Genomic DNA, 13,571 nt, shown 5'->3' on the forward strand with positions numbered 1-13,571 from the left:
TTTTTCAGGGCTATATCTACTTTTTTTTTAAAAAAAGCGAAGTCTGTCGCGATTGTGAAAGTTAGAGAATGTGTATTAGTGGGTGCCTTCATATCGCGAGCGTCAGTCTCGCCCGTAGCTGCGAGAAGGTTAAAAGCGCCCAAGTGAGCTGTCTTTCGTCAAAGTAATTACCGGAGCAGTAAGACGCAGAGCACCATCCTGCAGCTGTAGACGATATTCGGGGAAGAGCTAATTCTATTTTTAGCACAGGGAGTGAGAATGAGCTCAGTCCGGCTCCCAGCAGAATCCATCCTGGTTTGGTTACAGTGCGTCTGAGGCTCTTTGGATCGTAACGTAAAAAAAACAATTGCTCACATCGTGTGACTTCCACGACAGGAAGGAAAGATATCACTTAAAAAAATCAGAACTGAAGATTTGGATCCTGGGCCTCAATTTGATCAAATTATTAAAATAATAATTATCAAAATATCAGATTGTGTTTCTGCAACATTTCGTGCACAGTACGCCATTTTTATCTAAAACAGTCACAACGAGGGCTTTACACGCAGTGTGGGGTATTTTCCCTTTTTTATTTTTGCCACTTTATATCGAACCTGTTATACTCCCAGAAGTGCACAGTAGCTTGTACTTAATAAAAATGTACAATTCACCGCTGGTATAAGATGTGTGCCGTGTTTGCCTTTGTAAGCATTTGTTTAAAAAATAAGCTCACAATACGATAAAAACAGAAAGCACAAACATTATAATACAACGATACAAAATCAATACCAAATCATTATGCCAATTAAGTACCTATCATTTGAAAACAGAGAACACCTTTATATCTACAAAAAACTTGACATTTGTATGTATTTTTGAATTTCAAAGCAGACAGTGTAGTCCCTTAATTCAAAGATCAGATCTTAGCCAAAACAAGACAATCAGACGTGGGCTGAATTCGGAACAGGAGCCTCTGCTTCGTCGTTTATTGAGCTTTTGATCAATGTCTGAATGAAACAGATTCGCTTTTTTAACTCTTTGGTTAAAGTACACAAAAAGCACCTTCCTTCGAGCCGGAATCGAACCAGCGACTTAAGGATTCCCTGCTGATTCTACTGCACTCCTCCGCTATACCAACTGAGCTACCGAAAGAATGTCAGATATTGCTCTCAGGCACATACTGCCCAATGAAGTGAAATGTTCCGGATGATTTAAATCCCACTTCGACATCAAGTTTCCAACTCGTTTCCTTAGTCTTGTTTACCTTGAATGTAAGCCACGAACCAGGATTCTACTGTATAAACTTCCAGGGATATTACAAAATGTTTGATGGGGCATCAATCATTCCAGGCGGAAATTGACTCATTTTTTTCTCGAGGGATCATATTAAACATTACATTAGTATCGAGAGGAGGAACACCATGAGACACAAAACAAACAGTTTCTTTCTGTCTTTATTAGAAAGTAGCGTTTGTGCTACATTAATAATATTTTCGTGGAAATAAAGAAGTTGTAAATTTTAAAATTTATATTTGAATCGAAATGTGGTTTTGAGTTAAATATTAGCGTGTTCATGTAATTAGTTTGTTTGTCATTACTATATATATATATTGCCATGTTACTAGAATTTGTAACTGAAGTTTACTAGTTGTGTTTTTTATGATGATGAGACATTTGTTGATTACAATATTGTATATAATGTATAATTGAACTACATATTTTTCAGGTGTGAATAATTGTATATTTTAAGAATAAATTTCTAAAACAAATCATTGGCTTTATTTACTAGTTTCTACACCTATAAAAATCTTTCTTTGATGTATAATATACCTTTAACTATATATGTATAATAGTCCTCTAAATTCATCCGTATAATAGAACTCCAACCATTTATGTATAATAAACATATAATCATAGATGTCTAATTGACGGATAACGATATACGTATATTAGAATATCATTCTAGACCAGTTACGGAGCACATTTACACGTCTAAGGTATGCGTTTGATAGTCGTATATTCTACATCTTTTGCCCACCGGGATGTGCCGATTTTAACTTAGCAAACCAAGATACACATTTTCTAATGCAGCCTTAATTACAAGACAGTTTGTTTCTCGAAAGCGTTTTATGTAAAAAAAGAGAAAAACGAAAATATATGGATGACAATCTTTCAAAGCTGAAGATTTTACTTTTGAAAAATTGACATTTTATGTATGCAGATGCATTCGCTGGTTTTAGAACTTTGCTGTACTTCCTGAATCATTTTCAGTATTATAAAGTGGGTGTAGATTTTTCTTTCAGGTTAGGACGCGAGTGTGTACATGTGTTTGATTTTCGTTTCACTGACTCTCATTGAAGATTTGGGAATTAACGACGAAAGAATCAGTTGCCTCGGAAAGCAGAAGGTTTGGTTCTCAACGATATTGAAGACACGCACATGTAGAGCAGCGGGTGATGTTTTGTACTATAAAAGACCAAGTGCTCAAAGTGACGTCTGCGTTTACCGTTTAGACTTTTCATCTCGGGCGCACTTTTAGAAAGCAAGGATAGAGCAGTTGTGTTGAATCGCAATATGACAGCTGTCAGCAGAGTGGCGCAGCGGAAGCGTGCTGGGCCCATAACCCAGAGGTCGATGGATCGAAACCATCCTCTGCTATGTACACTTTATGCACGATTGATAAGCACACCATCAATTTAATGAAGTGCATTAAAACTCTTTTTTTCTCTCGTGTGTATGCAAGCTTTACACTTAAGGTACTCTTTCATCTTTACCAATAGCAGATGCCCAAGTGTATCTTTGGTTGTTCTGCGATCCTTCATAGTTTCCTCAATTCCTTCAAATGAACATCCATATCAAAGCAATTATGTATATATATATATTACAATTAAGGTACATATTAAAAATATCAACGCACATTTATATAATGCTCATTTAATAATGATTGTCAAGGATTGTCAAGTTCTCCAACAAATCTGTGTTCTAATTTTAAAATATTTTTGCTAAGGATACAACGGGTGTATAGATGAATTCTCCCAACAGCCAGTTAAAGAAAAATTCCACACGTGAAGATGGTTTTCTTGGACATTGACTTAGGTACTTAATTGTTTACTTGTTGTAGTTGCACACGAGTAAAACACGAAGATTTCCTGCAACATTCAAGAGGGTTTCCGAAGAAATCCCTTCAATTTTAAGCGGAGATTATGTTTACATCATCACAATCTGAAGCGCATCCCTGAGTGCGTTTGACCCACCAGCCCTTTCTTTAACAGCTGCACAAGGACACATTCCCGTTGCTTTTCACAAATCACTGGCATTTTTTTGCAGCATTTCTTCTGTCCTGAGAAGCAAGATTTGTATTTTATCTTTCAGAAGTTGTATGAATTTCTTGAAGTTCAGAAACAACTTGTTCCAGAAAAGAAATGAACACTTGCTTCAAAGTAAATCAAGACGTATGTGTCTCTTGCTGTATGTGCTCTTATCTGTCCATCTCTCTCTCCTCTTCTCTCACTCTGGCAGTCTGTGCAGAGTTTCTGAAGGAGATGTAACACCACTTGGAAAAGAAGAAAAATTCTCAGGAAAAATTCTCAGGAAAATTCTCAGGCAGAATAAAAAATCATTATTCTCTTCTCAGTCAGATTCACAGCTCAGACTCACACTCAGACAGGATCTCAACTCCGTACTGCTCTCTATCCTCACAATCCAGAACCAGAAGATATTCAGACAATCAGTGCTGCTACATGAACAATATCAGACAGATCAGCCTGGACTCAAGTCACATCTCCCCCTTTTCTCCTTTCTCCCAGCCCTCTTAGAGACATAAAAGAGCTCCTGGTCCTCCTCTCTGTGAACTGGGCTCAGGGGTCACTGATCTGGCAGTTGTGGGCTCTGATCCAGGTCGAAAGCAAGAAGGTTCTATTAACGCTTTCCAGGACTTCCAGCCCTTCAGTATTACTTTCTTTACTGTATGTCAGCCTCCCAAACGTTTTCTAAGTGTTTTATAACACAAGTGAGTGTGGAATTATCTTAGTATTTATGTAATAAACACCAGTATTGAGACTCTGATCAGTATATTAATTATTTGTAGCCGATGGTCCGATGGTCGTGTCTACAATAGTGACCATTTGACCAGTCTGTAGCTCTGAGCAGTGGGACTCAGATCACACAGAAGACCTGTCTGTGTGTGATTCCATGCCAGCCCTGGGATTCAGCTACTCTCACAAATGTCTCATAGACCGTCTTATAAATTTACAATTAGATGAAGTCATGTAACAGTTTTACAGATAATTTAAATAATCAGACAGCAGTTTTGGCAGTGGATACATCTCCACATGGGGGAAAGAAACTGAAATATATGTGCTCACTGTAAAGTAGGAAGAGGTGGTCAGACAAGCAAAACAACTTTGCAGATAATGTGAAGTGACATTGTTTTGTGTCAATCAGCTCACAGATTTCACTTCATGTGCCTTAAGCTGTGCAATTTGTATGGTTGCCAGTGGAGAGCTTGCCGACACACACCTTCATGAAGACTCTCTTTAAGATTTCATTGTCACGTCGCCTCCTTTGCATACAATAGTAGCTCCGACACTAAGAGAAAGGATGAGAAATGGCGTTTATCAAGCGATTGCAGTGTTTGTTTGACTGAGGATCCTTGTGTGCTGAACTGGCCTCTGGAGAAGTGTAGTGCAGTAAAACAGAAGGTATGTGTCACTCAAGATTGTAACAGAACAAAACAATACAATTACAATACTTTTATGAGAGTAAATATTACTGGTGCATCACAGTTCTTATAATGGTGAAAACAGGAGCACCTTCTCTATATTTTTGTCTGAAGTATTTAAAAGGTAAGAAATACTATCACTATGCAATTCATAAATGCAATTGAGCTCCTCTAAATATTCTAGTCTGATGAAACAATGTATAGAATTAGGTGACAATATCGGAATTCATTCAAATGCACAAGATTAATTTTCAGCAACAAAAAAAGTGCTCGGAAATATTTTACAAGAATGAAACCTTACATTCACCTAAATAAACATTCACCCTCTACATTAGCAGAGAACAGTAGGATAGAAGGTTAGTGTCACTGGACACTGCGTCAGAGAGGCCGATCTCTTCTCCCTCATTATGCAGGCTTACCCACTCATGATGAACTGTCCTCCAGCGTTACTCAGCTGCCATCATCAACACAGACATGACGTTCATGTACATCTTATACCTTAATATGGCACTGCGTTACAATAATTTGATCAAAACAACTGGTGAAAAAATAATAATCAAATATATCTTTCCTTCTTTTAGTAGATAAAGAATTTGTCCAAAAAAGAAGCATTTATTCCTTTCCTCTCCTACCAGCCCTTACAAGTCACCCAGTTTTTAATTTAGAGCTGGATTAAAGCTCTAGTCTCTTTGGGGGTGTGAGTTGGAATCCCACTGCTGCCAAATATCTCCAACTATCTCAGTGTTAAGAAGCAAAAAACACACATTTGCTGCAGAAGGAACAGGAGAATTTGTGCCATTCAGCCTTATAGTGTGATGTCATTTTCTCATGCTCATTTTTAGATGCTTGTGATCGAATCTATGATTCTTATGAGTGTGCTCACCCTCCATAAAGGTAGCACAGATAAAACGTGCCACGTTTTCAGAGAATCGCATTAAGTACAGGTCAGAAGAAGGCGACAAAGTGTCCGCTAGGCAGTTCAGCGATTTCAACGGTGTTCTCTGTTGTTTAGGTCCAGAATGACACCTGTTACAACCAGGAAACACACAGTGTCAGGCAATAAAAAGACTTCCCAAAACCCTGATCCTCTCCTTGATCTGGTGATGGCATCCAGACATTTCCTGCAACAAAGCCAGGATACGGTCTTCAGCAACACGAGTGAAAAGCTAATTCCCAACCTTTGCAATCCTTTGCAAAGAAGGACCGCATGTGCTCAATGTTAAATGCACTGTTCATTATTAATAATAATAATCTTTACATTACATAGCGCCTTTAAAGCTGGCTTTTCAAAGCGCTTTACAGAATGACAACAATAAAGTTAAAAAAATACACAACATAAGCAGGATGAGAATACACAGTTAGAGGAGACAATAGATGGTGGTATTAAATACAGTAGGAACAGAGGGGTAAAGAATAGTTCATTAAAGGCTCTTCTAAAGAAGAGGGTTTTGAGTCTGGATTTGAAGGAGTTTAGAGAAGGTGACTCTCTGATATCCTTGGGGATAAAGATCCAGAGCTTTGGGGTAAAACAGGAGAAGGCCCTGTCACCCATAGAGTGTAGATGGACGGGGGGACAGATAGGAGACCAGAATTAGAAGAGCGAAGGTTGTGAGGTGGGGAGTAGGGCGATAACCCAGACAGGTACTGAGGTGCCAAGCCATGGAGAGCCTTATAGGTGAGCAGGATTTTGAAGTTGACAGGAAGCCAGTGCAAGGACTCCAGGACAGGAGTAATGTGATCACAGTCCAGTGCTAATTTCTTTCTTGTGACTGCTGGTTCATTTTCAACTGTGGACTCTTAAGAAGTCCTTTATTTGACTTGATCAACACCAATCCCTAGAGGATTTTGAAAGGTTGAATCAAAATGATACATGACTGTGGTCAGACTCAAACCCACAACCTTTGAATGACTTCATTCTATCAAGCCCTAGAAGTCCAATGCACTCACCATTGCACCACAGAGCCAACCAACACATAGCGATGTAAAACAGCTACAGAAAGCTGTAACTCATGCTTCTCCCGTTGTCTTTAAATTAAGCTCCATAAATATTGACAATGAGTGGCCTGTTGTCTACGAATAGATACCGCTGGGATTCGCACCCAGGGTCTCCTGATTTTTAGTGAGGCGTCTTAACCAGCTAAGCCTCGGCGCCAAACCTGCTAAATGTTATCCACAACTTCAAACACCTGTGAGAAACGGGCAACTGCAGTGTTACACCTGCTGGCTCAACAGATAAACCTTTTTGAAGTTTAAGGAGAGGATTTCTTTGTCAATTCAATTAAACGTTTCAGAAATGCTGAACGATTGATGTGTTTCACATGCAGCGCGGGCTCTCCTTTGCTTACAAATATTTTTTTTTACACCAATTTACTCAACTACGATTTTTGCTGAGCATTTTGTTTGATTGCTTCCTATTGTATACTGCACTGATTCCTGTATTGTTCAATTTCCCTGTTTATTTTAATTTCTTGTTTTCTAAGACAATCAGACCAGCTGTTCTGACCTTACCTTGCACTGGAGCCACTCTTTTCTTTCCAAAGGCGTGGAGAGAGATGCTACTGCAGGCAACACCCCATGAGAAACATCATGAGCATCTGTAAAAGCTCTCTACCTGCCCGCTCCCCACACCGACGTGTGTGAGCAGGGATTTAAAGGGACATTCTGAAGTGTAGAAACATTTTATCGTTACATACTTTTTCTGTGCAGTTAGTTCTCCTTCAACTCCGCCCAACAACAGAGGTCGTTTTTAATACAGGAGTAAAGGCACACTGCACATCTGCAAAACATCACGTACGGGTTTAGGGAGAGCGACATCAGTGATTGGAAGGTAGGAAGTTTTGGGTCACTTTTTTATTATAGATTCAAGCAACCCTGTATACCTTTTCAAGAAACATTTCAGAATCCCAGTCACATCCAGTATGATTTCTACACAGGTCTACAGTATACAATCAGAATACTGTTTGTGCGTTATATAAAACACACCGCCCAAAGCATTTCTAAAACCGGAGTTACACCTTTCCGAATGCGCCCTCCTTTATAAATCAAATAAAAGGTCTGAAGCCTGCTCCAAAAAAGAACTATATTCAGAGCTTACAAAGAAGTGATAGGAAACATCTCGGAAAACGAAGGTGCAGTCATTTCCACGCGTCTCACAAGAGCTGAACCCACCCGGCGTTCTCTGAAAAAGTAAGGTGTTGGGAGTGTGGCTGGGTGGTCTAAGGTGCTAGTTTTGTGCTCCAATTTCTTTGCTGGGTTAGGTTTGAATCTCGCCTCTGCTAAGTATTTGTGGGTTAAGACCTTCCTTCTATTGCGAGTTCAATAGGTAAAAGCTTTGCTTGACAGTCTGTCGAGAGACTGAACTAGGTGTTTCAAGATAATCTTTGTCAGCTTAACATCAAGGCATAAAAAAGCCTAATTTTGTCTTCCCAACAGCAAAGCTCTTTGGTCCCTTCAGCATTATGCAGGGAACAACATCTGCCGTGATCACTTTTGAGTCAGTGTGAATCGTAGTGTGCCGCAATTGTTTTTTAAATTGGTTTTGTAGGCATGGTGCAACTTGAATGCTGTGCTTTTTCACGCAGAATCATCGGCAGGAGCAAAGCTTGTTCAATCTTTGCACACAGCGCTCCATCAGAAATACTTTGTCCAAGTTTTGAAGAGATTGTGGGATTCTCTGCACGCGTTCACATCGCGTACCTCAGACAACACCACCATTCGATGGGAAATTGATTCTGCTTCTTGCAGTTGTTCCTGTGGTTGCAGTAGTTACAAAGTCGCACTTTCCTCCACCTTCTGCTATAGTATTCACTGGGTGAGCTTCATCATTTGGCTCAGAAAGGTCAACTGTGCTTCGGAAAAAATCAGCTGCAGTGTCGTTATTTTGTCGGTGAGTATGGCTGTCTTTTAAAGCACATGAAAAACACGAGTTTGTGGATTTCTCCAAATAGCAACGAATTCAGTTGTGCAGTGCTTTACTGCTTTCAGCGGGTCTTTTATCGACGCTGCTATAGTAGAGAAGTGACATAATCACAAACGCAACCATTTGTGCTGGCTGCTTCACTAAGTATTAAGCTTTTTCAACTATCACATGATTTTAACTAATTTAACATCATCTCCAGGAGAGCACCTCGCACTGCTCACTGAGCTGATGTACTGTACAGTATGTGCCCATATCTCAAAAATTAAATATCATCTGAACTGATTTTTTCTATTTTAAATGCTTTCCTACTCTTTTAATATTTCAGTTAAATCTTGAAGTACTTTCCATTGATATTAATCCTAGTCCCGATGAACGATTCTGGGACATGGTGTACCTTGAATAATGTTCTTATAGGTTTCAGTTTGGAAAAGTGCGCTCTCCAGAAGCTACCGAAACCTCTAATGGTCGCACAAAGCTTAATGCAATAGCAACGTTTGGGGTTGAAAAAGAATATTACTTGCTATGACTACGAACACTGTTACAGGAGGCGCGTAAGGACTATTTTAGCTCAGATCATCAATTTATCTTACATTTCTACTCCATTAATATCGCTATTGAGTGCTAAAGGTAGGTCCTGGCAATACTTCATGAGATCTTCTTAAGAAAACTTAAAAAAATATATTTCCAGTGCTGAACAAAAAGTAAAAAATACCGATTATGTGCAACTGATAAAATCTCTCTTCCAGGGATGTTGTAGCCACATGCAAATTACTTTATCAGCTTTAAAAGTTTCTTTTGCATTTATAAGATGATCAGCATGACACTCAAAACATACCTGTATTCAGTAAGCGCAGAGTTTGCTGGCTGAGCAAGTTGCCTCCTCACACACAATAGCAGCCCCGAAGCTAAGATAAATGAAGAGAAATTGCTTTTATTGGGCACTTTTCATATCCGATGAGCTTGACATCTCCCAAGGGCGATGGAGTTCTTTTGCGACACTGCTTTTCCCTTTTTTCTTCTTTCTGTACTCTGATGGAAAAAAAACGAGAAAGCATGTAAGGGAAAAATGTATTTTTTTCATGGAGAAAACGTGCACCAGGAAATGTTTTGTTTTGAAAAAGTGATTTAACATGATACATGACCTAATTTACTGTAGCAAATGCACACACTGCAAGGTCTGCTTTACTACAAGAGAGAAGTAGAGTGAAGATGTCATAATTTCACTGCCTTGTTGAAGAAATCGTTTTTTCTTTGAATTCTAAATCAATCAGAATTTCAGAGTGACACACAAACCCTTTGTCTGTTTTAAAGATATGATATTTTAAAACTGATAAAAATGTAGAAAACACTTTTCTCACTTAGAAATTTTAGATGGGGTGGTGTATTACTAGTTGCAGCGCTAAACTCACCATGGTGCAATTCAGTTACATGATTGGCCAGTGGTTTAATGGATAACGCATCTGATTTTGCATCATGAGATTGTAGGTTCGTCTTCTACCGTATTCGTGTGATTTTAAATCAGGCTCCTCAGAAATAGATGTCCATTATGTGAATGAACCGCACCTGAAAGCAAACGTTGGGTCGGGTTTCCTTTCTTTCCTGCATGAAATAGCAAATCGTTACAAAAAGCACCAGCCAATGTCCAATAGCGTTGGTCATTTTAATTAACATGAATATACTGTATGTCTTGGTACATGGGAGTGGATTTCATCCACAATTTAAAAAAGGGCAAATAATATTTATTTTATTTAATACAAAAGTGACCTAAAACTCTGTAACTTTCAGGTTAGCTTGAACCTGTAATAAAAAAGGGGCCTGAAACTTCCATTCTGTGATGTAACTGTCTTTAAAGTCGGACGTGATGTTTCACGGATGTGCAGTGTGCCTTTTCTCTTGTCGTGTTCAAAATGACTTGCTGTGTAATCTCTTGAATGCGTGTTCTGTACTGCTCTGTTATTTCATTTAGATTATCTATGTGGTGTACAGATAAAACTGGACTGCATGGTGTAATTTCTGGGTTCAGCACCAGCTGAACCTGAAAGAACATCAGCTAATCTCGACATGATTTGAACACACAGCCTTCTGATGGGGTGTCAGGTGCGCTACCGTTGCACCACGAGGTCACTCCTTAGAAGTGTTTTTAATTCCCCCAAGGAGAAAAATCAGCGTCCCTGAAAAAGTTTTTTTTTCATTCTCTCCTGTGAGGAATGCCGCTCTTCCAACTAGGGTCTCTTCTTCCCAGACCACACAGAGAGCAGACACACCGTCTCCACTAATGTGTTTACTACATCTATAGATCTGACCCCCTACAGCCCTGATATTCCTGGACAGGATCCCATATTGAGCAGTATTTCTCGCGTTGTGAACTTACAGTGTGTACACAATGCACTTTATACACAAAGTAAGTGTTTTTGTAACTCTAGGACGTTTTGTGAAAATGTTACTGGCATGCCAAAATCGCCCCCTCAACTGAACAGTCCCACCCCCCTCAGTTTTGGATAAAAGGTTTGGATAAAAAGTTTTTGAACACTTTCACTTACTTAACTTGCGCCGTAAAAAATAGTTGTACTTTGTCAATGGTCAGATAACTACACTAACCCCGAATTCACAATTACTACATCAGACTGTTTGATGTGCAGGAGGGCTATCCGTCCAGGAACAGCATGTTACATAGTGTCTGTGTTTTGGGGTGTTAACATTATTACGACCTTATTTGCTCAGGTGGACCAATGCCTTGCAGTAGTTTATCCTTATACTTACAATTGTTATATAACTAGGACTGTAGTTATAGAAGTTTGTACTTTCTGTTGGTTTTACAATGATTTCTTAATGATTCAGAACCTCGTTACTGTTGATGTTGTTGCAAAAATGAACACATATGGTTGATGCTCCAGGCAAAAATAATCACGTGAGTTCTGATGAACGTGGAACTGTTCTTCATCGCTAAATACCAGATTGCTTGTCGTTATCTTCTGACATGAAATACTAATCAGTGGCATGCTTGCGAGAATTCACTTGGATGGTTGCAACGGCTCCGTTTAAACCAAAATATCACTGCCCCCCTCAGGATTTCAAATGCCCCCCTACAGATCATTCACCTGGCGCCAGTCCTGGGTATAATGATGAACATAACTGCCTTGAAAGCAGTGAATCCGGGTGTGATTCCCACCTGATCCATCGACAAACCTTTTCCAATGAATCTTCGATTGATTTAAAAAAGTCTTGAAGCTGGTAGGCTAGGGAATAAGCACTGTTTGAGTGCACTGAGGAAAATGTGGTACTGTGCTGTGTTGCTCCAGTAGCGCAATTGGTCAGGTTGTAGTGCTTTTAAAATGGAGTTATGCTGAGGTTGTGAGTTCAGTCATCACATGGAGTAGTTTCTGTTTTCAGCTACAGAAACTCACTGTTAAATTTAAGGCAGTTCTTGTGTTACTTTTTCCGCTCGATGGAGCTGTGTTAATGCAGGCACACCTGCTTCCACGTCAAGTTATTTTATTGTTGCTCACAAACCAACACACTGCAGACACCTCTGATATTGTCACTGCTTGTGGGCCACATGTTCCTGCTGTCAGCCTACCATGTTCATGCACATCTAGAAATATTACTGTTACAGTATAGGAGCGAACAAACGAAACGAAAGCACACCAAGTTTAAAAAGGTCAAAATGTGTCGAAGCCCTTCCTCGACGAGGATGGGGTTTGAACCTACTTGTGCAGAGTATAATGTATTAAGAGGTGATTGCCTTAACCACTAGGCCACCTCCATTTGCACTTTAGTTCCTTCCGGACATGAGTTGGCTTCTTTCCCCATACTCAAGGGTAATTTTCCTCTTCCACCTACAATTTCAACATTTACCTTGGGAGATGTCAACCCACAGAGCCTGTGCTGCGCTTCAGTGTTAGCTGTAGTGGACACCCCGTTGAACATAAAAAACATATTGAGCTCCTTGAACATAAGCCATTTCTCGTCACTTGCTCAGCGAGCAGGCTCAGCGCACACTGAATGCAGGTGTCTCAGAGCAATTGAGATGTGTCCAAGTGGCTGTAAAAGGGATATTTGATGCCAGTGCCATGGCTTAGTTCTCCGATGGCAGGCGTAGCGGCGCGCCAGTTGGAATATTCTCGGTCGCATTTAATGGCAACGTCATGGCAACGTCAGCTCAAACCACCAAATGAAGACGGGTGTGCCGACAAGCTGACCCTGCTGATGTGTGATTAACAGTAGGATGAGAGAATGCTGTGGCTTAGTTGGTTAAAGCGCCTGCCTGGTAAACAAGAGATCCTGGGGTTGAATCCCAGTGGTGCTTGTCTTGCCACAGACAGCAACATGCTTCTACATTAAATGTAATGGAAATGTTCATTTAATTTTTGGAACAACTTGTTTTTAAAAAAATCCATACAAATTGCGAAAGATAAAATACTCATCTGTTTTGTCAGTGCAGAGGAATTACTGCCAGCTGGCAAGGAAACGAAAACGATTTTTTTGTCTTTAGCCAAAAACCTGTGAATGTAGAAAAAAGGTGACGTGCGTTAGTTTCTATGGCACAGTCAGTCAGCGTATCCTTCAGTTAAACATAACGTTGGTAAATCAAAAGTCCCCAGAGACACATTTCAAATTAATCTGACCTCAACACCGTCTCCCCTAAATGTGATGGGGTTTCTTTGGATGTCCTTAAGCATCCTGATAGTTGCAGAGATTTCAAACTTTTGGCACAAGTCAAACTACAAGAAGTTAATAGTTGAGCGCCTAAGTCAATATCACCGGGAATGTGACTATGTAAACTTAAATAGTATTCAAAATATTGCAATTTTGTTGTAGTTTAAAAAGATATTTTAGCTGGGGATCCTCAAATGATGAGGGTAGAAAAGAGAACTATTCGACACCATCAGGAGTGCTTAATGTGTGATAAAAGTGTTTTTTAATCACAAAGTGAAAATAGTGAATTTGTCTTTT

The sequence above is a fragment of the Atractosteus spatula genome, chromosome 10 (genome assembly GCF_055471065.1).
Source record: "Atractosteus spatula isolate fAtrSpa1 chromosome 10, fAtrSpa1.hap1, whole genome shotgun sequence".
NCBI classification, from domain to species: domain Eukaryota; kingdom Metazoa; phylum Chordata; class Actinopteri; order Semionotiformes; family Lepisosteidae; genus Atractosteus; species Atractosteus spatula.